The 22354-nt window shown below is 37.8% G+C and overlaps 1 protein-coding gene across 1 annotated transcript in view; it reads left to right on the top strand.

Annotated features, from left to right (window-relative positions):
* Nucleotides 1-22354, top strand: part of LOC150080998 (uncharacterized) — a 189096-nt gene that overhangs the window by 1574 nt on the left and 165168 nt on the right. The window lies entirely within an intron of this gene.

Here is a 22354-nt window from a genome sequence, read left to right as displayed (position 1 = left end):
GGATCCACCTTTTGCTAGGATATATCTCGAAGCATACAACAGCATTTCGTCAGTTGGTTGCTTGTGTTCTTTTGGAAGTATTTCTAAATATTTAAATATACCACGATTCCGCTGTAACAAAGAAACGGCTTAGTTTCTATAAATGATAGCGAATATGTCGAAATAGCCAGTAGCGCAATTGGAAAAACATACATACCACAGAGTAACCTCTGCATTACTGACACAGAAACACATTTCCTAACTTTGAATCTAAGTTTTAATGTGAAATACGCAATCGAAACTGCAAGATGTCTTTAACCAGTCTACTCAACCACTTTTTCACGAACCCTTTGTCATATAAACTCTGCTCCAACAGTATTAGCTGGATTATGCAAACGTATTACACTGCTCTACTAGCAATGAATTCAACTCGAGTTTACATAATAAAAGGTTATAAAAGAGTTGTTGAATCCAACAATTACGCTGCAGTCTACTATTAAATATGGCTCTAACAATCTCTTCCAAGAGTTCCAAAAGAGTTTAATTACGTATGTAGACTTAATAAGCAATCGTACAGGTTAAGAACTTTTCAGATATCAGCGCGATGAGTTCCAGGAATGTTATTCTGGTAGCATGATAATGAGGTTAAAAAGTGCAGTGCTGGGGTTATTTATTGATCAAAAAAGGCTATTTATTTTATTTATATTGTAAATAAAATAAATAATTTTTATTTGTATACAAACACACCGGTCACGGCAATGACTGTCAAGAGTTTCATAAAAGCATATACATATTATTGGGTTACTACACATCTGAATGGTAGGGAGCATTAACTTAGTAGAAGCCAGCAGCAGCAGCAGAGCGCAAACATTAATTTATTTTTTATTTTTTTTAGCAGTATGTGCTGGTTTCGACTAAAAGAGACGCCTTGTGATTGGCATCACATTATAAACTGAGAATACTCAATTATGATTTATAACATTTTCATAATTCAATTAGCAACAGAATAGTATTTGGCAAGTTTAATGAGATTTAACAAGTTTAATGAGAATAATTTAATGAGACAAAAATATTATTAATTTACCGAGAACTGACAAAATTAGATCCTTTAGAATTGGTGTCCGCCTTTAAAGCACCTTATCCAGGGAAAAATTCATCAATTATTCATTTGAAGACCAAAGACAACTCGCACATTACCAAACCGTTCACATGTCGGTAGGCCACAATCCATTCAATGAACGACAGATCTGTTCGTGGCTTCTTTTGCAAACTTGGTAATGATCAAAGTTGAGACACGAGGAAATTAATCAATATACCTATTTGATTATATACAGATATACTGATTGGTATCAGGATGCTGATACCAATTTTAATTTATGCAAATGATCTAAAGCTTTAAGATTAAAACAACGACAGGAGAACAAGTTAATGAAATTTCTCACTGGACATTTCCTTCTGTAAAAAAAAAAAATGTTAAGAATCCTGAAGAGGTTTTTTGTTATTTATTTGTTTGTCAGTCCGCCCATCTCCACATCCAAATAGTACTTTTACGTTTCGCAACGATAAAATAACTATTTTAATGTTTAAAATTAATAATAATTACATAATTATTACAGCCTTGAGAAGTGGAGCAGGCCTTTAAAGAAACTTATCGAAGGAAAAATTCATTCATTTGAGGGACAAATTTTATTATCATTTTTTTGAATTTTGCACGGATTTTGTACTCCACAAAAATAAGTATACTCAACAACAAATCGATGTTAATATATTATAATCATGCTGAACATTTCACAAATCACGTTATTTAAATTGTTATATATACTGTATATATATAATATATATATATGTTCCTATAATTTCCATTGTATTTTTGTTTGTATTGTTTAGTATTCTTAACATTACAAGTTAATTTTTCGCCACTCCTTCGTCTTAACTTTGTCCAAAATCGATATAGCAATGTAAACCGAGGTGAACAGAGTACGTAGTTTTTCTGTCTACAGAGATGAATGTAATAAATATAAAAAGGTTGCTGTTTAAACAGTTTGATAGGAAATTAAATGTCGCCCATTAAAATTGGGGAAGGGACTTTGCATTCCTCTGTCACTTTCATGAGCAAATTCTATAACATTCAGAGCAATAAAAGGAGATAACTGAGAATTTTTATCTACTTTTTCTTCAGCATCTACAACGCCTTTCCCCAAGACATGAAGTGGGTGTTGAGGAGGAGCGAGGGGGAACCTATTTCATCATGTCCCTGAAAGGATCATTGCCCTCTAAACTGGGAAATGGGAGGGCGGTGGTGGAAATATTGACACCCCTAGAGGGTTCATGCTCTTGAAACGTGAACGAGCCCTGACCTGTTCAGCAAAGGTTCTTTAAGCTGTCTGTCGTCTAGGTCAACCTCTCAGACTTTTCATTATTACAGCTGGAACAAATTTCTCCAGCCAGAAGAGAGAAAAAAACAAATCTGTTGCGTAATTTGAATTATAAGTTTATAGGTCTCCGGAAATATGTGGTTTGACTACTTATTTCTGGAGGAGAAAAACTTGAAATCTTTTGAAACTTTTTTTTTAAAATCATTACTGTGATATACGGTCTCATTCTGAACCCTTCTTCTCGTGCCATTTCACCAATGAAGAATTATATAATGAACAGTTTTAATAATAAGAAAAGTAGTACTGTAGTTTCGACTCTCCAACAGACGAACAATATTACTCGATGCTGATATACGGTATTCTCATACGATCTTCAAGTAGCATTACTTTTGAAATACAGTAGCGAAACTGTACTACACGCTGCCAAGTCGGCCACAGCTGAATCCAATGGCTCAACGTTTGTTAAAGATAAGATGGGACTGTTCAGCAATCGGGGGAAGGGGGAGCAGAACTTACAGTTTCCCTTCTGTCGAAATAACTACTTTTGGTGATTATTTTAGAGGGTTTTTTTTTTTTTAACTAGAGAAGGAATTAACTTAAAGAACATTACTGAAACATCAGATAATAATTATATAAATGAACATTTATATAATTAATGGTTTTAAACCATATGCCAAAATATAGCCAAGGTGTATGTTATTCACTGAGAAACCCAACCATATGGGAGAAATTATTCTAAGCTGGTTACTTGTGGTTTAACTGCCTTTTTAGAGGCATTATCATATATGTATAATACGCTTATTGTCATCACCATGTCCGTCCATACGCATGTAACAACTCTACTTCCAGTGGGTGTATTTTCATGAAATTTTATATTTGGGTGTTCTGAAAAGATTTTTCGAGCAAATCGGACCAATAATCAGCAATTTTTTTTCTTTCTTTATTTTTTTTCCGGTGTCCTGATATAATTACTCGACTCCCCAGTTGATGCATTTTCATGAAATTTTATATTTAGGCTTTTTAAAAACATTTGTAGAGTCATAAATTTAATTGAAATCGAACTAATAGAAATCCGGCAATTATTATTTCTTTGTCCTTCCGTCTGCATATAATAACTCGACTCCCAGTAAACAAACTTTCATGAAATTTTATATTTGGCTTTTCTAGAAATATTTATTGATTCCTCCCAAATTTCACTAAAATCAGGCTAATAGAAATCCGAAAAGTATTATTTTCCATAAATATCACGTAGGCTATCCAGGGGCTCACACTGGTGAGTATGGGCTTGGCACATCCAGAGTCCTGAGCTGGATATCATCAATTTTCTCTTTTTTGGTGATTCCTTTCTACTTTCACTCTCTCTTAGGGTAACTCGGGAATTTTTTTTGGCTGGTGCAACACAAGCCTCAGGCTTCCTTGCACCATATGGCCAATAATAATAATAATAATAATAATAATATACAATATATTTAGCTGAAGCACTGGATATTATATTTGTTGTCATGAGCTAGTTAGGGGAATGAATGGGCAATATGACAAATGCACAGAAACGAAATGTTCTCGGTTTGCGCATGAAAGTCGTCCTTGTGATTTTTTTTTTTTTTTTTTTGTTATAAATTAAGAATTATTTCTATTTGCTAAAGGGCCTGAAATGTAACGCAATGTACATTAACTATCTAGTTGAAAAGTTCATTATTACTCATTCTGACTGAAGTTTTTACGACTAATTTTTTGCGTAATTTACGTGATTAATGCTTCCTTTCAAAACTTTCAAAAACAAATTTAATCATGTTAGGCTCGATAAATAGGCGAGTTGTTTAGAATTCTCGCAAAGACGATTTAAAAGGTGGCCATGCGAAAAAGCAGCGACGCTATCCACCTGCTACCAGTGAGGGCTACAAATTAATACTATCCTCCTGCTACCAGTGAGGGCTACAAATTAATACGATCCACCTGCTACCAGTGAGGGATACAAATTAATACCACAAAATTGAGCCTTCCGTATTAATATATAGATAGCTATAAAATATCTGGCCAATATTACAGCACAAGGTAGCAAAAGTAAACTTTTTTTTTTTTTTTTTAATCTAAAACCGTTTCACACGTAACTTTTGGTCTATTTTCAAAACTCCCACATAGCATCAGCTTTGAAAGCACAATTAGGACAGCACACAGAAAGGGAGCAAAGGACAATATACATTCAGCAATTATATTTTGCAACTGATTTTATATAAAAATATATAACAACCAATGATATTCTAAGCAGTATAAAGAATTTAATTACCACACCTATATGACTGCAATAGGTTTGGCAGATCGACAACTTAAATGTATTACCTTCAGCAGAAAAAGAAGCCTCAATTACGAGGCTTCTTGCGTCGACTCGTGGAACGATGACTGATGATGTAAAGAATTTAATATAAATGGTGTACAATATTTCAGTTTCACTGCTTACCACACAAAATATTTGCGCATGTCCGTCACCACTGATAAATAACAAGCAAAGAGTGCTTAATGATCTCGTATTGATATGCTGTATATATTGTACCAAGTGGATTCGATAAATCCCTTGATAAAGCCTGCTCTGAGTAAGGTATTATTTGTTTTATTTCTGTTGCTTTTTAAACAGCCTATGTGCGTTTAGTTAAATTGGCAATTTATATTGTACAAGTGGATAAGATAAAACTCTTGATAAGGCTTGCTCTGCGTAAGTTATTATTTATTTTATTTCTGTTGTCTTTTAATCAGCCTATAATGTATTTAGTTAACTTGATAATTTATGTGCAATCAAGCGAACACGATGATGTTTAAAACTATTTAGTCAAGGAACTGAATCTCCTTTCATATAGAAACAAATGGCATTGGTTAGCAAGTGACAGTTTGTACGTGTGTCCCTAAAAACCTTCACATCCGAAAGGGTTCAGTAGTGACTGGAGGCAGTCGATTGTATTGTTCCTGAAAACGGCTTTCGAAGTCACAGTCGCTTCCTGACATCCTCAAAAATGACATATAATTTTTCTCTTCAGTTTTGAAGAGAAAAATTACATGCCACTATATGACCAAGACGATTATTTTGGCAATTATACGCCAAAATAATCTTGTTAGCAATTAAAACGTGAGGCATTTTCTACGATGACAAAGTTGGCTAGAATAACGCCATGTTTGATGCCTACAATAACAAAATAAAAAGAGTTAATTAGTGGAAGCAAGCGAACGATGAAAAAGGGAGTAAAAAACGTCGCCTTGATTAGAGTAGGGCTATTAACAGATCTGACAGATAATGTGCTCATAAAGATCGATAGAGGATGCTCCTCGCCCACACAAACAACGCCGTACAGTCGTAAACACGTCAAGCAAGATGAAGGACAGGGTCAGAAGGTTTGAAGGAAGAAAAATGGAATCATCACTTTCTCGACTGTTAAAAGGTTTGACGACTTCCCATGACCTAGCCAGAGAGGAGACCTCGAAAGCGTGATCGGACAACACACTCACTCCATTTATTGGTTGTTATTCACATAAAATAAACGACTGGACACTAAAAACACATAAATAAGGTGTATGAATATACAGAAATACCCACTAAGCTTTAGTGCGGTCACCAGTTGTGTTATTGTCTAAAGTCTACGTTAGTTTGCTAACCATGCATTAAGGATGGACGTCGACGTCCCAACATGATTTAAAAGAAATATCTTAAGTCTATTAATTTTAATGATGAGTCTCATTAAAATTGCTTAAACACATTGAGACTACAATTTGGACAGAAATTCATGCTTTATATTTGAAATGCATGTAGTAAACGCTTCAAAATCTGACACCCTTGATTGAGAGGTGCCAGATTTTAGATACCTACTGAATGAGCAGTCTGTAAACATTTAATGGCTAAAAGGCTTTAAATGCATACCTTTAATTACGGTAAGGAATAATTATAACGATGCATGTGCAATGTTTATCAATTTACACAAAATTTCGCAAACATCGCTAAGTTTCGTTTTTTTCGCCATTATGACGTCATATTCCTGTCGAGCAGTATGACTGGTTATAATTACGGCAAAACACCTCAGTTGTGTGGAATTAAATCTACTCTTAGTGCACATCAGTAAGTCGCTGCGTATGGAAAACATTAACCACAAATTTAATCTAGGGGACATTTTCACAGCTGGGAAATAACTATCACTGGGCATTTTCTATCTCTCTTCGCTCTCACCTGTTCTAAAGTGACATCATACTGGTCACCGGATCAGGCAAACACTGTATACCTCGTCTCGTAGCTGTAATTTGCAAGAGCATTTCGTGATAAGTTACGTTTAATAAATAAAAAAGGAGATCGTTGACATGGGAATATTAACGATCGCATTTATCTTTTTGTTTGGTACTCTGAAGTTCATGTCTCGTAAGATGGTAAAATTATTGCATTGACTATTGAATATTCTATAAATTGAGTTTTATATTTCTCTACGTTTTGAAAGTGGTTTTACATTGTATTTAGCTAAATATGATTAACAATGGTTACTACTGAAGTGACAAGCACTGCCTCGATGTACAGTACAGTAATAATGTAGTTTTAAGATTCTGATGTGTATATTTTCTATTTTGGAATTAAGAATTAATGCTATTTAAAAAAATAAAAATAAAAAATTACTCCTCTCCCTCATCCTAACCGCAGGCTGTGTTCGTTTCTTCTGGTAGAACAGCACAAAGAGATGTAAAATATTATTTCCATCTCTCCAGATGACACAATCTTCAATCTTACAGTAGTTGAAGAACAAGCGTTTTAAGAAGAACTACACCTTTAGTTTCGAATGTTGTGTAAATGTAATATTACTGGGACCTATTTCAAGTAATGTACCGTGCAAACTAGTCCAAAGTTTTAGATCCTTTCTATATCTTTCTAGATCTCCTGTGAATATCACAGCAACATATCAGTCTCCATGGTACTTGCACTCTCAAAGTTCAAAGTCACTTAGGCCACGATAACTTCCAACTGAAAGTTGTCCAAAAGAATATTAACATCTAAATATTGCTTACCGCGTCCAGCTACTGCAAAATATCCAAAAAAAATTGGCAGATCGGCTGAGAAACGGCAGTTGAAGTTTAACATTGACAAAAGCAAGGTTCTGCACATGGGTAACAGTAATACCCATATGCAGAACAGAGGTGCTACACTCACGGTAGCAGAAAATGAAAAAGACCTGGAAGTAATTGTGCAGTCAGATAAGAAGTTTTCTGAGCAGTGCAGACAGGCTGCCAGGCCAGCTCATGGTGTTTCTGTTTGCGATATACAGGAACTTTGCTAGCAAGGATTAAGAAGTTATCCTATTGTATAAGGCAATGTTTAGGCCGCATCTTGAGTACTGCATACAGGTCTGGAGGCCTCATTTTAGAAAGGATGTAGAGCTGCTGTAACGGTGCAGAAAAGGAAACGAGATGGGTGCAAGTAACGAATGGGTGGTCTTACCAAGACAGGCTTCAGTTTTGCAAATTGCGGCGTCTGAAGACTAGGCACCTGCGAGGTGATGTGATTGAGGAAGTCAATGCTGACAGCGTTCTTTCCTGTTGCTCAGACTATACACGAGGCTGAGGGGCATAAATTCAAACTGAGGATGGATGGTTGCATGATAGATGTGTGGAGGTTTTCCTTTAGTCAGCGGGTGGTAGATTATTGGAGCAAACTTTCATATGTTGTTGTAGTAATAGGCAGTTTGAATAAATTCAAGGACTAGAGAAAATCTTGGATGGGATGGACAGTTGATGTGGGAGATTTTTTCTTTTTTTTGCTGATGCTGTATAAGCTTGCTTTCTGGCATCATATGCCACTACTAATACTAATAACAGTGGTGCCATCTGGTGCTGCCACCTAGAACTAACACTACCACTGAACGTAAGTCAAAGCTAAACAGATCCACACCTTCACAGATGGATGATGATGTCGAAGAGAAGTAATAATCATAGTGCATCGAGTGTGGCGCATGATAAAGTCATTGGCGTTCAGGCCTTAGTCAGAGGGTCGTAGGCAGTTTCCAGAGGAATACAGTGTGGAGCAAGTGGTGCCAGTCCCTGTATGACCAGAGGGCAATACCATCCATCTCATTGAGCTCAACAAACAGGAAGTGCTTCCTGTGCAACTGCGCCAGTGACCACCCAGTAAGGAAGCCAACGCATGAAGTGGAGTATCGAAATGAATACGTTCATCATGCGAACCATAGTTAAGGTTTGCTCTGTGTACATTATGGATATTCTCTTAAATATCTTCAAGAAGATTCTAAAGACATGAACCATACCGGAAATCTTATTATGTGAAACTAGTCTCTAAAATTGAAAACCCCAAGACTCCTAAGGACTTCCGTCCAATCTCCACAGGATGCACATTATTAAATATATTTGAAAAAAATCATACACCCAGTGATTATTCAACACTGTTTTGCTCACCAACCACCCTACCTCCACACAGTCCTGCACCATAAGTCCACGACCTCTAATCTCCTCGATACTTTCAGAGGACAAAAAGCCTTGAATGACAGAGCCCAACTGGACATAATCTTCTTCGATATCAAATCTGCCTTCGGTACTGTCTCCATTCCTACTCTTATAGAAATAGAATATTTCTAAGTATCTAACCAAATTGTCAGCATTCTGAAGTCCTAACTACAGCGGAGACAATTATAGCCAATGGAACTCACCAGAAAATAATCTATGCAACGAGGGGTGTACCTCAAGGTGGGGTGATGTCGACAGCCCTCTTTGCAATCCTACTTGAACCATTCCTCGCAAAAAATCCAAATTTTAGCTCCTTCGCTGATGATCTAAAATTCTTTATCAATTCAAAAGACCCCAAACAGATATAAGAAATTAATAATGAAACCTCCAAGCAAATTCAACAGTTAACTGACTTTTTACAGCGAGCTGGACTCAAACTCAACAATGCCAAGTCAGCCCATATGACAATCACGAAGAGGAAAGTCAAGAATGACCTTCGAGTTATAGTTAATGGCGAGACAGTCCCCCAAAGTTTCATCTCATACTGACCTGGGACTAGCGTGGGATGAAGACTTATAATTTCAAGGAACACTTCCTAAAGGCAAAGAAGACCTATGCTGCCTTCTGGGTTATCCGCCAGGGAAGCTCGCAGGCTGTCACAACACCAAACTGATCGGACAATAGATTAATAGATGTCTCACACCTGTACCACTATATGCCTCAGAAATCTGGTCCTCTGCATCTACCTCTCGATGTAACAAATTTCTGACAATGGAATATTGGGTTCTGCGGTGGCTGAACCGTCTGGGAGCGAACCCGTTCACCATCTCGAAATCCATTCTCCTAGTCAACCTAGGCATGACCTCCTGGAAGCTCACTGTCCTTAGAAAAAAATCTGTCAACACTCACCAAGCTGCTAACACGCCAGATTGATGCCCCATCAATAGAAGATATCATTGCACTAACAAGAGGAAGAAATAGAAGCCATCACCCACTTAGGATGAAGCTATCAAACTTGGACTCCCTAAAAGGAATGTTCCCATTGAACCCTTCAACACCTTCTCCATTGATCCGGAAAAGTTTGAAGTCAATAAAACCTACAGAAGCCAAATTATAGACCAAATCTGGACTAAATCACCAGGATTGCTGTGAAAATTGAGCAGTTTTTATCAGAAATTTATAAGATATGAACAATTAAATGCAATAATATAATGAAAACAAATAAATCTGTTATGTTGGTTGCTGATAAATAAGTCAACCTGTGTATTTAACTCTTAAGTTATTAAGATCTATGTTATTTCAAAGTGAATACAATTAAGTAAACGTATATATCTATTTTATAATCATTACTATAATAATTATATTGTAGAGATCTGAAAGTTTGTACAAAAAGTGTATAATGTATATTTCAAAATTTCTGTACACCCTCCTAGCCCACTAGCTGTACAGGGGGTGAACCTTGTTAATAAACTGATGATGATAATAATAATAATAATACGAAATAACCAAGCTAGAGATCGATATGACAATGTACAGGCGGAGACTACATATCAAGTGGTTGAGAACGATTCCCGTATATTCGGTCACCGAGCAGCTAATAGCGGACCACATAAGAACCATCGTCACGAAGAACAACCTGATAGCTCCTGCAGTCTTGGAAAATATCAAGCAGGATGTGAGCGACCACAAAGAATATGGACAACGCAGAACCAGGAGGAAGTGCAAAAAAGATATACAACTCAGAGCGCTGAGTTAAAATGGAAAGAGAAAAGGTCGTGATATTCTGAACAGAAGACGAGTGGAAGGCCCTAACAGAATTCAAGAGAACGGACCCCAAAAAGACCCAAGTTATACCGAAGCAGAGACCCAATAGAATCGTGTGGAGAGTCACAGACCACCTCAATCGGCAAATAATGCTACGTTACCTCGACAACAACGGCGCAACACTAGAGGCCATCCACACAGCCATGAACCGTCAGCTTGGAAAAGAAAACTTCAGCAGAAAGAAGAATTAGGAGTCAGGGTAGACCAATTGACCTAATACCAATGGCGTAATAGGAGTAAAAAATTGATTGGAAAAAAGAAGAGAATCCCCAAAAGAGAACGTCCACAGCAAACACGAGCCCAAAAATTAGAGAACAAGAGAATACTTAGATACACTGACTCCGCCGATACAAAGAGAGTTCCCACCCAGAGGAAAATAAACAACCAAATCGATGAAACTCAAAGAGCCTTCTACATGAGCATCGGAAAAGACAGAAAAGGCCCACAAGAGCAGAAGACGATCGAGGAGTTCTGGAGCAACATATGGAGCAGTGAAGTAAGACAACAGCCGAGCACCTGGATAGAACTAGAACAAAAAATAAAATAAGGACGTAGAGGAGATGAGAGAATGGGAGATTCGAGAGGAAGAAGTACAACAGTCGATCAGGAAGGCTCACAACTAGCGAGCCTCAGGAATAGATAACATCCACAACTACTGGTACAATAAGCTTACTTGCACACACACACACAAGCAGAGCACTTCATCCGAATGATAAGGCACCCAGAAACAATCCCAGGGTTTCTTACTCAAGGAATCACATATCTGAAGGTTAAAGACAAAGATACAAGAAACCCGACGAAATATAGGCCGATCACCTGTCTCCCAACTATGTACAAGATCCTGACCACTTACATAACCAAAAAAAATCACACCACTCGGAGAGCCAGAACGTCACGGCCGAAGAGCAGAAAGAATGCAAGGAGTAATTAACCATTGATACCACAGTTATAGAGCAAGCCTAGAAGCGCCACAACCTAAACACGAACTACATCGATTACCACAAGGCTCCGTGCCTCATAACTGGCTAACAGAGCGCTGAAGATCTAGAAAGTCAATCCGACAGTGACAAACTTCCTAGAAACAACCATGGTGAAATGGAGTACCACCATCAAGGTCGAGTACATCACAACCAGACCGATCCCGATTTGGAGAAGAATATTTCAGGGAGATGCCTTAAGCCCAGTGTGGTTCTCTCTAGCACTCAACCCGCTATCCACCATGCTCAACAACAGAAAGTATGGATATAACCTCAAAGAAGGAAGGAAAAACCTTATACACCCTCTCCCACCTGATGTACATGGATGGCATTAAACTCTATACGACAACCGAGAAACAACTCCACAACTACACCAGATCACCAAAGAATTCAACAATGATATCAGGATGGAATTTGGTCTAGACAAATGTAAAACCCACGACTGTATCAAGAGAAATTAGTTGGCAGAAACTACCAGCTGCAGACTGGTAAAGGAGATCGAAACCCATGACATGTGAAGAGACCTACAAATACCTGGGGATGATGCAGGCTCAGCAATTATAGCACAAGGAGATCAAGGCCTGCCTGCCTGACCGAAAAATGCCATCCGAGACTCAGAAGTCTGCTCAAAGCAAAGCCGAACAGAGGGAACACAGTTAAAGCCATAAACACTTATGCAGTCCCAATGCTAGCGCACGCCTTCGGGATCATGGATTGGACTAAGACCGAGCTGGAGGATATCATGAGAAAGACAAGGACAATGATGACCAAGTGCCACCAACACTACCGGAAATCAGCCGTGGAGAAACTGACAATATCTCAGAAAGGAGGAAGGGACTTGATAGACCTCATCGAGCAACAGAAGACAGAGATAGCTAACCTAAAGGATTACTTCCAGGGGTATGTCGCTTGTCTGTCTACCATAAGGTAGACAGACAAGCGGCATATCTAATTCAACCTAATCGAGGAGTCCCCTCCCGCCCAGACGGAATAAATGAAGTTCGAAAGATGGCAAAGAAGACACTCCATAGTAGACACTACAATGACCATCAAGACAAAATAGATAAAATGACTTCCAATGCATAGCTCATGAGTGGAAAGCTCTTCCAGATTGAAGAATTCATGCTCGCCATCCAAGATCAAGTAATCAACACCAGAAACTATAGAAAATACATCGCCAAGGAGCTCGGAGTGTCAGATGACCCATGTCGGCGATGCCACCTTGTCTGCCCTAGTGAGTAGCACAGCTGGTAGAATCGCCATCCTCCCTACACCGGGTGGAAAAGACCTGAGTTCGAGTTCCGCCGATTTTAATGGGTCTTTTTCACAACGTGGCTGAGTTAATAGGTCTCATAAGAGATTAGTATAGTTTTTTCCCCTGAAACTTGGGTTTTTCATCCAACAAACAAAATCGACCACAGAACACATGCAATTTATAGACAGTATATAAGGATCAATATGACCTTAGTCGCTGATGCTCCTAAAACTCTACTACACAGCAACAACAGCTACCAGGCCTCTCCCGAAAACAGGGAAGAGGCCTTTCGTCGAGCAAACAGAAAATCGACCTCAGAACACACGCAATTTACAGACACTATACAAGGAGCAACATGGCCTTAGTTGCCGATGCCTCTCAAACCCAACAAAATCCAAGCCATCTTGGCCTCAGAAACGATCCAACAGATCACCGCAGAATGCAAGGTGATTACCAAGACGTATACTCGTAGACATGACCAGGTAGCCAGGATAATACATCAGAAGCTAGAGAGGAAATACCAGTTGATCAAAGAAAGCGCGTATTACAAGTACGAATCCCAGGACGTCCTAGAGACCTCAACTCACAAGGTGTACTGAAACCGCGTCATAATAACGAACAAGATGATCCCGCACGAGAACGGACATAACTCTTGTCGACAAGAAGGGAAGAGGCTACCTATATGATTGACATAGCTGTGCCCAACACTGACAACCTCCAGAAAACCGACAAGGAAAAGATCAGGAAGTACAGTATACAGACAAGCGATCAAAGAGATGTGGCATATGCAACAAGTAACAACCATCCCGATCATCGTGTCAACCACCGGTATGGTACCAAACAATCTATATAACAGCCTAGCAGCAACAGGTCTCCCAGAGAATACATACAAGGAACTCCAGAAAGTCGCAACCCTGAACACCTGTAGGTTAGTCAAAGGGTTCCTCGACCAACAAATATAACAACCACCACATGCACTTGGTACCAGTGCCTGTCACGAGGTGGACCCTACGCCCTATCTGGGAGAAATAATATAACAATAATAAAAAGAAAAAAACAAGAAGCAGATGTCGTTGTGAATTTACTCACAAGCCACGAAAGGCAAAGAATTCTTCCCATCACGGCGACTCTTCTTTCTCTACATATCTGGATCTTAAGTGAAATATTCTTCTGTCTATTTTTAAAGCTATTTGCTTATAGAATTTAATCTACAGGTTTGCTATTACATGGAAGCAACCACCTCTCGTTGTTTATATATATATATATATATATATTCCCCCCCCCTCCAGGTATATGCATTTGAATATGATGCGATAACTGATTATCAATAAACAAAAATTAGAAATCTACTGGTACTTCATACCTACGATACATATACATATCCGTTGGTGTCTAATCATCAGTTGTGTCATTCTCTGAAATTACTCCCAATTCAACAGAAGACAAAAGAATCGTAAAGAAGCCGTAAAGAACCGCTAAAAAAACCGGTTCTTTACGGCAATTTTGCCTACTCCTTTCAAGTTTTACAAAAAGTGAAGGGATTTGAATCTAAGAGAAATAAAAGCCATCATACTTGAATAAAACTCCCTTCAACTTCAGCGGCAATCAGCTAACATAATAACTCGAATACAGTAGTTCTCGCGCAATCATTAAAAGTTAGCAGGAGGAATCCCAAATACTTCGGAGGTAACTACTTCGAATTAGGTGTAGATGACTAGTTTCTTGTTAGTCATCATTTTATTTTCTTCTTCTTTTCTTTTTTTTTTTTTTTTTTTATTAAATTCTTCAGGTGTAGATGACTAGTTGTAGATTACTAGTTTATTTTATTTTATTTATTTATTCCGGTTCTTCTATCACAAAAGATAAATCCCAATACAGTTCACCTCAATTTTTATATTTTTCAATACTAGCGGTGACGTAAGACTAGAAAGTTCTTTATTAATAATACAGGCAAGCTTCTATTATTAATAAAAGATTTATGTTTGCAGCGTTACTGTAAAAACAGTTTGTGGCTTTGTGTTATCCTGCTAGTATTCATTTTCGTAGTCTATGTATCCCATATTTCTTCTACTGTAATAATCTGACTAATAATTTAACGATTTCCTGTTTTATGCCCCTTTCCCGTCCTTTATACACTTCATACCTCTCCTTCTTTAAATCTGTTTTCAAATCCCAGTTGTTATCCAATCTTACCGTATCCTTATTGAATTTCTTTTGTTGCGACATTTTCCGCTTTCCTTCTTGTTTTTCCTTTACTCATATCTTTTGATTTTTTTCCCGCAAACGGAAAGGAAGTCCCAATTTAAATAAAACCAAACAACCGCAGTGTTTAAACAGGAAATGGAGAAAGTTAGAGCTACCGAGCAGTATCCATCCAAGTGGAGAATCGGCCTACTGGCCAAATAACTTTCCAGAGCCAAATAAAACATAACCGGAAAAGTCCCCCTTTGTTTTAAGCTTTCAAGTAGTCAATCATCACTAGTAGGTATTTGTTCGCCCACTTCCATCAACTGCGACTGAGATGACCGATTCTATTCGCTAAAAATCTACAGCTTCACCTACGTGAAGAGCAATTTCTCAGAGATAAAAATAAACACGATCCTCGAAGTATGCACGCCACGAACCTGGTTTCAGGTTTAGATAAAGTAAATAAAACAAGATATCTAAAATTTAGACAGTTTTCACAAGATGAAAATTCTGCCGATAATTTTATTACCGAAATGTTCAAGTTCAGTAGTGCTCGCATCATACCGCACCCACTTCAAAACATAATAAGGATTTCATTTCTTCTTAGGAAATGATTTTTTTTTCTTTTGTTTATTCTATTATAATTCGTTTATTCTCATTTTTAATTCGCTTGCTTTTGCTTCTCTTTCTAGTTACATCTTTCTGTTAAAAGTTTTATTTATGTCCCGAGAAAACCTTTATTTTATTTATTATTTATTTTTCGGAAGGCAAAACAATGTAAATGAAACGCTGATAATAGGCTAAGGTGGTGAAAGTAATAGGAAATCACGTTACCACCTGATTCCATTTTTGACCAGATGGTTTGAGTGTCCTTGAACCACCGATGGGCGAGAACGATGCCGTCAATCAAGGAAACCGGGTTTCCTGAGGTCAGGAAAATTTACTGCCTTCAGCACTAGACAGCCCTCTAGACTACAGATAGGACCTGATTAGCGAGAAGCCGTCAGGCCCCGTTGAACAAATCGACTTCAGAAATATGCAGGTAGGGCAATCTCATGCGTGGTGCAAATCCCAGTGGTATCTGGAGGAGTACTACCAGAGGAGGAGTAAGTCCACATAGACATATGTGGACTTGTTACTGCAGTTAATAGTATGCTTCTTGAAGTAGGCGGGTTGGTGGTCGACCTCATAATCAGCAAATTATGAAGCGCTCTTCTTATCCTTCGCTCGTTCCAAAAGAAAGAGGTATTCTCGCCCCGAAGCTTGCAGCTTTATTTGTCGAAAGGAGGCTATTGATAACGCCTTCTCTGTCGAGCCTGATGAGCCTCGTTAAGAACACTTTTCGCCTCACTATAATGAAATTGATTTTTCCTTATAATGACGATTTTTTGGTAAGGAACGTTTTCTTCTGTTAGTTTTCGTTTACTTTAAAAATCATCACTTTCTACCGCGACGATTCGTGTCAAAAGAAATACTTTCAGAGGTATTTTACCATCCAAGTGGTGAATAGCATTAGTAGAGGCATTTGATGCAAGAAAGCAAGCTTATGCAGCATCAGCCAAAAAAAAAAAAAAAAAAAAAACCACTTCCACTTCACCCCCCTGTTCGTTCAAATACTTGAGTGAACGCATGGCAATTTGGTTCGTTCAACTTCTGTAAATAGTTCGTAGTGAAAAGGTTTGGCTAGTGCCAAACATCTCCACAACTCTTCAACTATAATTCAACAGAAGAGCTTCAAGAAATAATTTTCAACTTGAGCTCTCAACATTCCTCTGAATATCTTTAACTCCCACCACCATTCTTTAAAAACCTTTTCCTAAGCTGGGTGACAAAATAACTAGATAATTGTGTTTGACTCAATTTTCAGTTATACTAGTTTCGTTTATAACTGCTGTCAGTTGAATTGTTTTCTTTAGAGTCCTTTAGCTCCTTACCGAATACTTAACGAGGCCCTGTGGTAGATTTAGCATTTTCAAACCCTAAGCTGGAATAATTTTCTGGGTCCTACCTGCTTAATAATATACAGGATCATATTGACTATCCGTAACAAAATAATTTAAACACCAACCGGCACAACTGAAATACTGAATGGACTAACACCGTTAGTTAATTCATCATAACTTATTTTCTAAATATATTCAAGTCTTGGAAACCTTGGAAATCTTTCATTAACTCTGCATTTTTTTTTATGCCCTAATATTTATTTTGATTCAGTTATTTTACTTTCCTTTTCTATCAGAGTTTTCTTCCAACAATTCTTTGTTATGGAAAAATGAATTAAACTTGCTTGAGTTAGGCAAAAATTAGAGTGAATAAATAAATAAAAGGACAAAGTCACCTTTTTACTAACGGATATAATTTATTCCCTTCCCTTTTTAAAATTTTCAGTATTACTAGTTGTCATATAGTGCAAGGAAGCCAGCTGCTTTAGCACAGAAATAAATAAATTACAGTAATTAAAAATATATATATTATCTTAGTGTTTCCCTCGTAGGTACTGATGTAAAAGGCCTTTGAATTCCGAACTGTCTACCGCAACTATCTGTGGAAGTATTCCAATGATTAATAACTCGCTGACTAAAGGAACACTTCCTGGAATGATCGACCCCCCCCCCTAATATTTAATTTATGCCCGCTGGTTATAGCGTAATTCAGTACAGTAAAAATTATCATTCGTTTTACCTCTCCCCCTCAAAGCCATAATTATAAACTCATCTGTACAAGCAACTGTTCAACAAATCATTCAAAATGCTATGGGCTCTCCTCACCATTTGTCTACAATGCCAATTCAATGTCTCGCCGTATCGTGACCCCTCCTCCCAAAGCTCTTTCTTCCTCTGCCGTTTTTAACTCAATCTCACCCATTCTATAATTTATTTGGTGTTTGGTTTCCAAAGCGTAAAAACTTGCATTTTGCGGCATTAAAACACATTTGCCACTTGCTTTACCATCTCTATTTAAGTTGTCCTGAAGCAGCATTGTTTGACCATGGTCACTAATCACCCTACCCATTATCTGCACATTTTAACATCATGCCCAATATCCTCCCCACCTTCATAAATATTTTAAAAGAAAAATCAGGCTTAACACTTTACCTTCTGCCATACAGCCATCGCGAAATCCATCTGAGGATCTTCATCTGTGATTCCAGTATGTTCCAGCTTTTACAGCAATCTGTCGTAAGGGATCGACTCGCTTCCCTTAAGTCCAAATAAACAACGTCAAATTATTTCCTTCGTCTAACTCATTGTGCATCCAAAAAGTGCACGAGTCACACTGTCTTAATACTTCATTAGGTTACTTGCGAGGTAAAAATTTCTCCACATGTCATGGTTTCGTTCGGTAAAAAAAAAAAAAAAAAAAACATGCTGCACAACAAAACTTTGCGCTTCCCTTTCAAATATTACGATGAGTATTGATCAAACTAGTTTTCCCCTTTAGATAAAACTATGCATTCAGCTGTAACGAACAGTTCATTCATGTTATATTACGAGGATCAGTAAAAACTTTTTTCAACACCGCGAAGATTCGAAAGAACGGAGTACAAGCTCGTGATCCATCAGTTGTTTGTAAGTACTGGTTAAAATATGGAGTACTGCGGCTTTTATACAGTTCAATGAAACTAAAAGTTCTTTCATTGCTCTACTTCAGCAGTTCTCAAAGTTTAGTAAGACAAGGTCCCCCTCCCCTTTTAGCTCGGCAAAATTTTCGCCTACCTCCACCTTTAACATTATTTATTTATTTGAAGCTACAAACTCCACCCTTGATCAGCAGTATATGCTAGGAGTTATAAATTAAGAAGCAACAGGAAATAAAAAATTAGAAGTGTGTTACAAAATTAATAAGGTGCTAAGTAGCATAATATTATTAAATGATAATGATGGGTTACAATCACAAGTACAAAATAAGTGATGGTTTTTGTTACAAAGATTTTTTAACTTAGAGTGAGGCGTATTGCAAAATACAGATATTTATTTCAACAATATCCTTCATATTCGTTTTCCGTACTTTTGTTTAGACTACATCGTCCATTGAAGATAGACTGACTTGACTGCCAACGCCTAGATTCTTGCCCACTGGCTAACCTTCGCATGTTTGTAGCGAGTCAACACGATGTTCTCTGATAATATTCATGCAAAATGTCAATTCTCTGTTAACGGTAATACAGAGCTTCACACAGTCCATGGCAAGTATCCTGAGATTAATGAAAAAAATATCAAAAAAAAGCACTCATCCACACCTAGCGCGTGTGGTTTTACTTAACATCCTTAGATGTTTCGTTAAAAAACCGACAATACAGAAGATAGACCGCGATGCAAAGCGGACAAGGGCGAATGATACACTAACACAAATCCCCACTTGAGCACAAATGAAATGCTGTTTATATACCTTTATATAAACCGTTTATATCTCCCTTCATGTGCCGATGAATGATTTACGTGCTAACTTATTTTATGTTCATTTTGAACATTTTTTAACAATTTTAATCTATGATGTGGATCCGTTTGTTGATTTTCTACTTAATCAGCTTTTAGTGATTTCAGCTTCTTAAATCTACGTTCATAAAAGGTGCAATTATGACCTCATTAAAGTTCTAATCTCTGGTAATTCATATTGAAATGTTTTGTAACGGACGTAGTCAAGATTTTTTATTATGTTTCATGTTCTTATTGATAATGAAAGGGATAAATTATTATTGTTTTATCAGGTAGGAAATTTGCGCACTGTAATTGGAATTTTCGTTCTGTAACGTACGAGTTAATTATGGTTTCGTTGGTAGCACCCACACGGCGCAGCTGACTAAGCGCGATGGAATTTCGTTTCGCCTACTTAAGACGCAATTGAACCGCTCGTATGCACGTAATTGTGACCACGTGTCCAATGGCGACAGATGGTTTATGTGAATGGATTACTCTGAGGAGACTTCTACCTGTGAGGTGGGGGGGTAATAAAATCAAGGAAAAAGTTTATATTAGGATTCTTTCATACGGAAAATACTTTTTTTATTGACAGAAGGTTAAAGGAATGCCAATCTGCAGCCTGCTGAAAATGTCGGCAATCGCATTTCGTAGTCCCTCATCTGTTTTTAAGAGATAAGAGAAACTGGTTTCATTTCTCTTATCTCTTGCAAAGTCTAAAATCATCGTAATGCGTCGAGGTTTATTTTTACCCTCCCCACCTTTCCCTAGTTAGGAGATAATCGCAATTTACATATACTACACTGGATGAAGCAGTCTGAAAAATCGTGGAGTTCAACGAAACGCAAATAGATGTACCTTATCTCCCCCTTATAATTCTTGTATTCACATGCAAAATGATGGTAAGGTCACTCACTCACTCCTGCATACATTTATTAGTCCAATAAACTGTATAGTATAAAGCGTGTTAGTACAATAAAATATGATTTTCGATGTGCAAAACCATAAAAACATCATAATCGATTCCACTATTTGACCTGGCTTCGAACTCTGTTGTCAAATTACAAATATGAATGGAACTTTTCTGTTACATAGAGAGTGTATGATTATAATTTTTCGCTGTTACTGATCAGAATGCAGGAGAGAAACAGTTACAGATGTCTAGCAGCGATATTGTTATTCAGATTACATAAAATCTAAAAATAACAATTCTTTTAAATTCAGATACAATCCAATGTGACTGAGGATTGTCCTTTGATTAAAGATGCACTGGGTTTTCTTTTTTTTTTTTTTTTTTTTTTTTTTTGTTGCAGCGTATTGGTGGATATGTATGTTACATCAGGACCACAGCGTCCTTTCTCCACTCAAGCAATCGCATCCAAGGAGAGTGAGAGATGAATTGTACAATTCATTTAAGACTCTTCTTTTAAGACATTTAAGTCTTCTGGGGATAAATGAATTGTAAATCATTTCAGCCTCTGGGGTTGAGATAATGGCTATACTACTTGCTATCCAGAAAGGTCCAAGATCGAAATCTGTAGATTCAAGGAATTTTACTCTTTTTTGATGCGAAGCGGACTTTGAAACTGGCTCGGCTGACAATGGTCCAGTAGTAGTAGTAGTGGCATGTGATGCAAGAAAGCAAGTGTATGAGCTTATGCAGCATCAGCAAAAAAAAAAAAAAAAAAAAAAAAAAAATCACACCATTCCCTCCAAACGCCTGTCCAGTTTCTCCTTAAATTTATTCAACCTATCAACTTCCACAACGACAGATGGAAGTTTGTTCCAGCAATTAACCACCCGCTGGCTAAAGGCAAATTTCCGCACATCTATTCTACATCTGTCCTTACTTAATTTGAATTTATTGCCCCCTCAGGTTCATAATCTGAACAAGTGGAAGGATCCCATCTGAATTCAGCGTGCTCAACCCATTCAAGGCCCTTATACACCTCAATCAGATCACCGCGCAGGTGCCTAGTCTCCAGGCACTGCAATTTGCAGAACTCAAGCTTCTCTTGGTAAGAGGATCCCTTCATTCCCCTCACCAATCTTGTTGCCCTTCTCTGTATACGCTCAAGCAAATCTACATCCTTCCTAAAATGAGGCCTCCAGACCTGTACGCAGTACTCAAGGCGTGGCCTGACCATTGCCTTATACAGAGGGACAATAACCTCCTTTTCCCTGCTAGCAAAATTCATATATATCATTGACAAAACCCTATGACCTGCCCTGACAACCTGTCTGCATTGCTCAGAAAACTTCATATCTGACTGCACAATTACTCCGGTCTTTTTCATTTTCTACCAACTTAAGTGTAGTACCACACAGTTGGTACGTTTCTCTGGGGTTATTTCTACCCATATGCAGTACTTTGCATTTGTCAAGGTTAAACTTCAGTTGCCACTTCTTAGCCCATCTGCCCAAATTATCTAGATCCTGTTGCAGTATCACACTGCCATTGCTGTCATTAACAACCCTGCCAACCTTTGTATCATCTGCAAACTTCGACATTAAGCCTGATATACCTTCACATCAATATCATTGATAAATATACAAAACAAAACAAAAGTGGACCCAACACCGAACCCTGTGGGACTCCCCTAATAACGTTAGTCCACGAAGAGCAGCACCCACTGATTACCACCCTCTGTCTTCTCCTACTTAACCATCCTTTTATCCATTGTAGCAACTTACCCTTAATACCATTCTGCTCCAATTTGTACAATAGTCTTCCATGCGCAACAGTGTCAATTTGTAGTTTTCGTGAAAGTTCACTGTAACCCGAACCCTTCTTTACAGTAAGAAAGGTGTGGGGTTCGAGTATGTGCGCTGCCACGACAAATCCATGGTCCATCTATAAACTGC

This window comes from Mastigoproctus giganteus, chromosome 9, assembly GCF_048544385.1.
Source record: "Mastigoproctus giganteus isolate SK-2022 chromosome 9, ASM4854438v1, whole genome shotgun sequence".
Taxonomy (NCBI): Eukaryota; Metazoa; Arthropoda; class Arachnida; order Uropygi; family Thelyphonidae; genus Mastigoproctus; species Mastigoproctus giganteus.
This window is presented reverse-complemented; position numbering and strand designations above follow the sequence as displayed.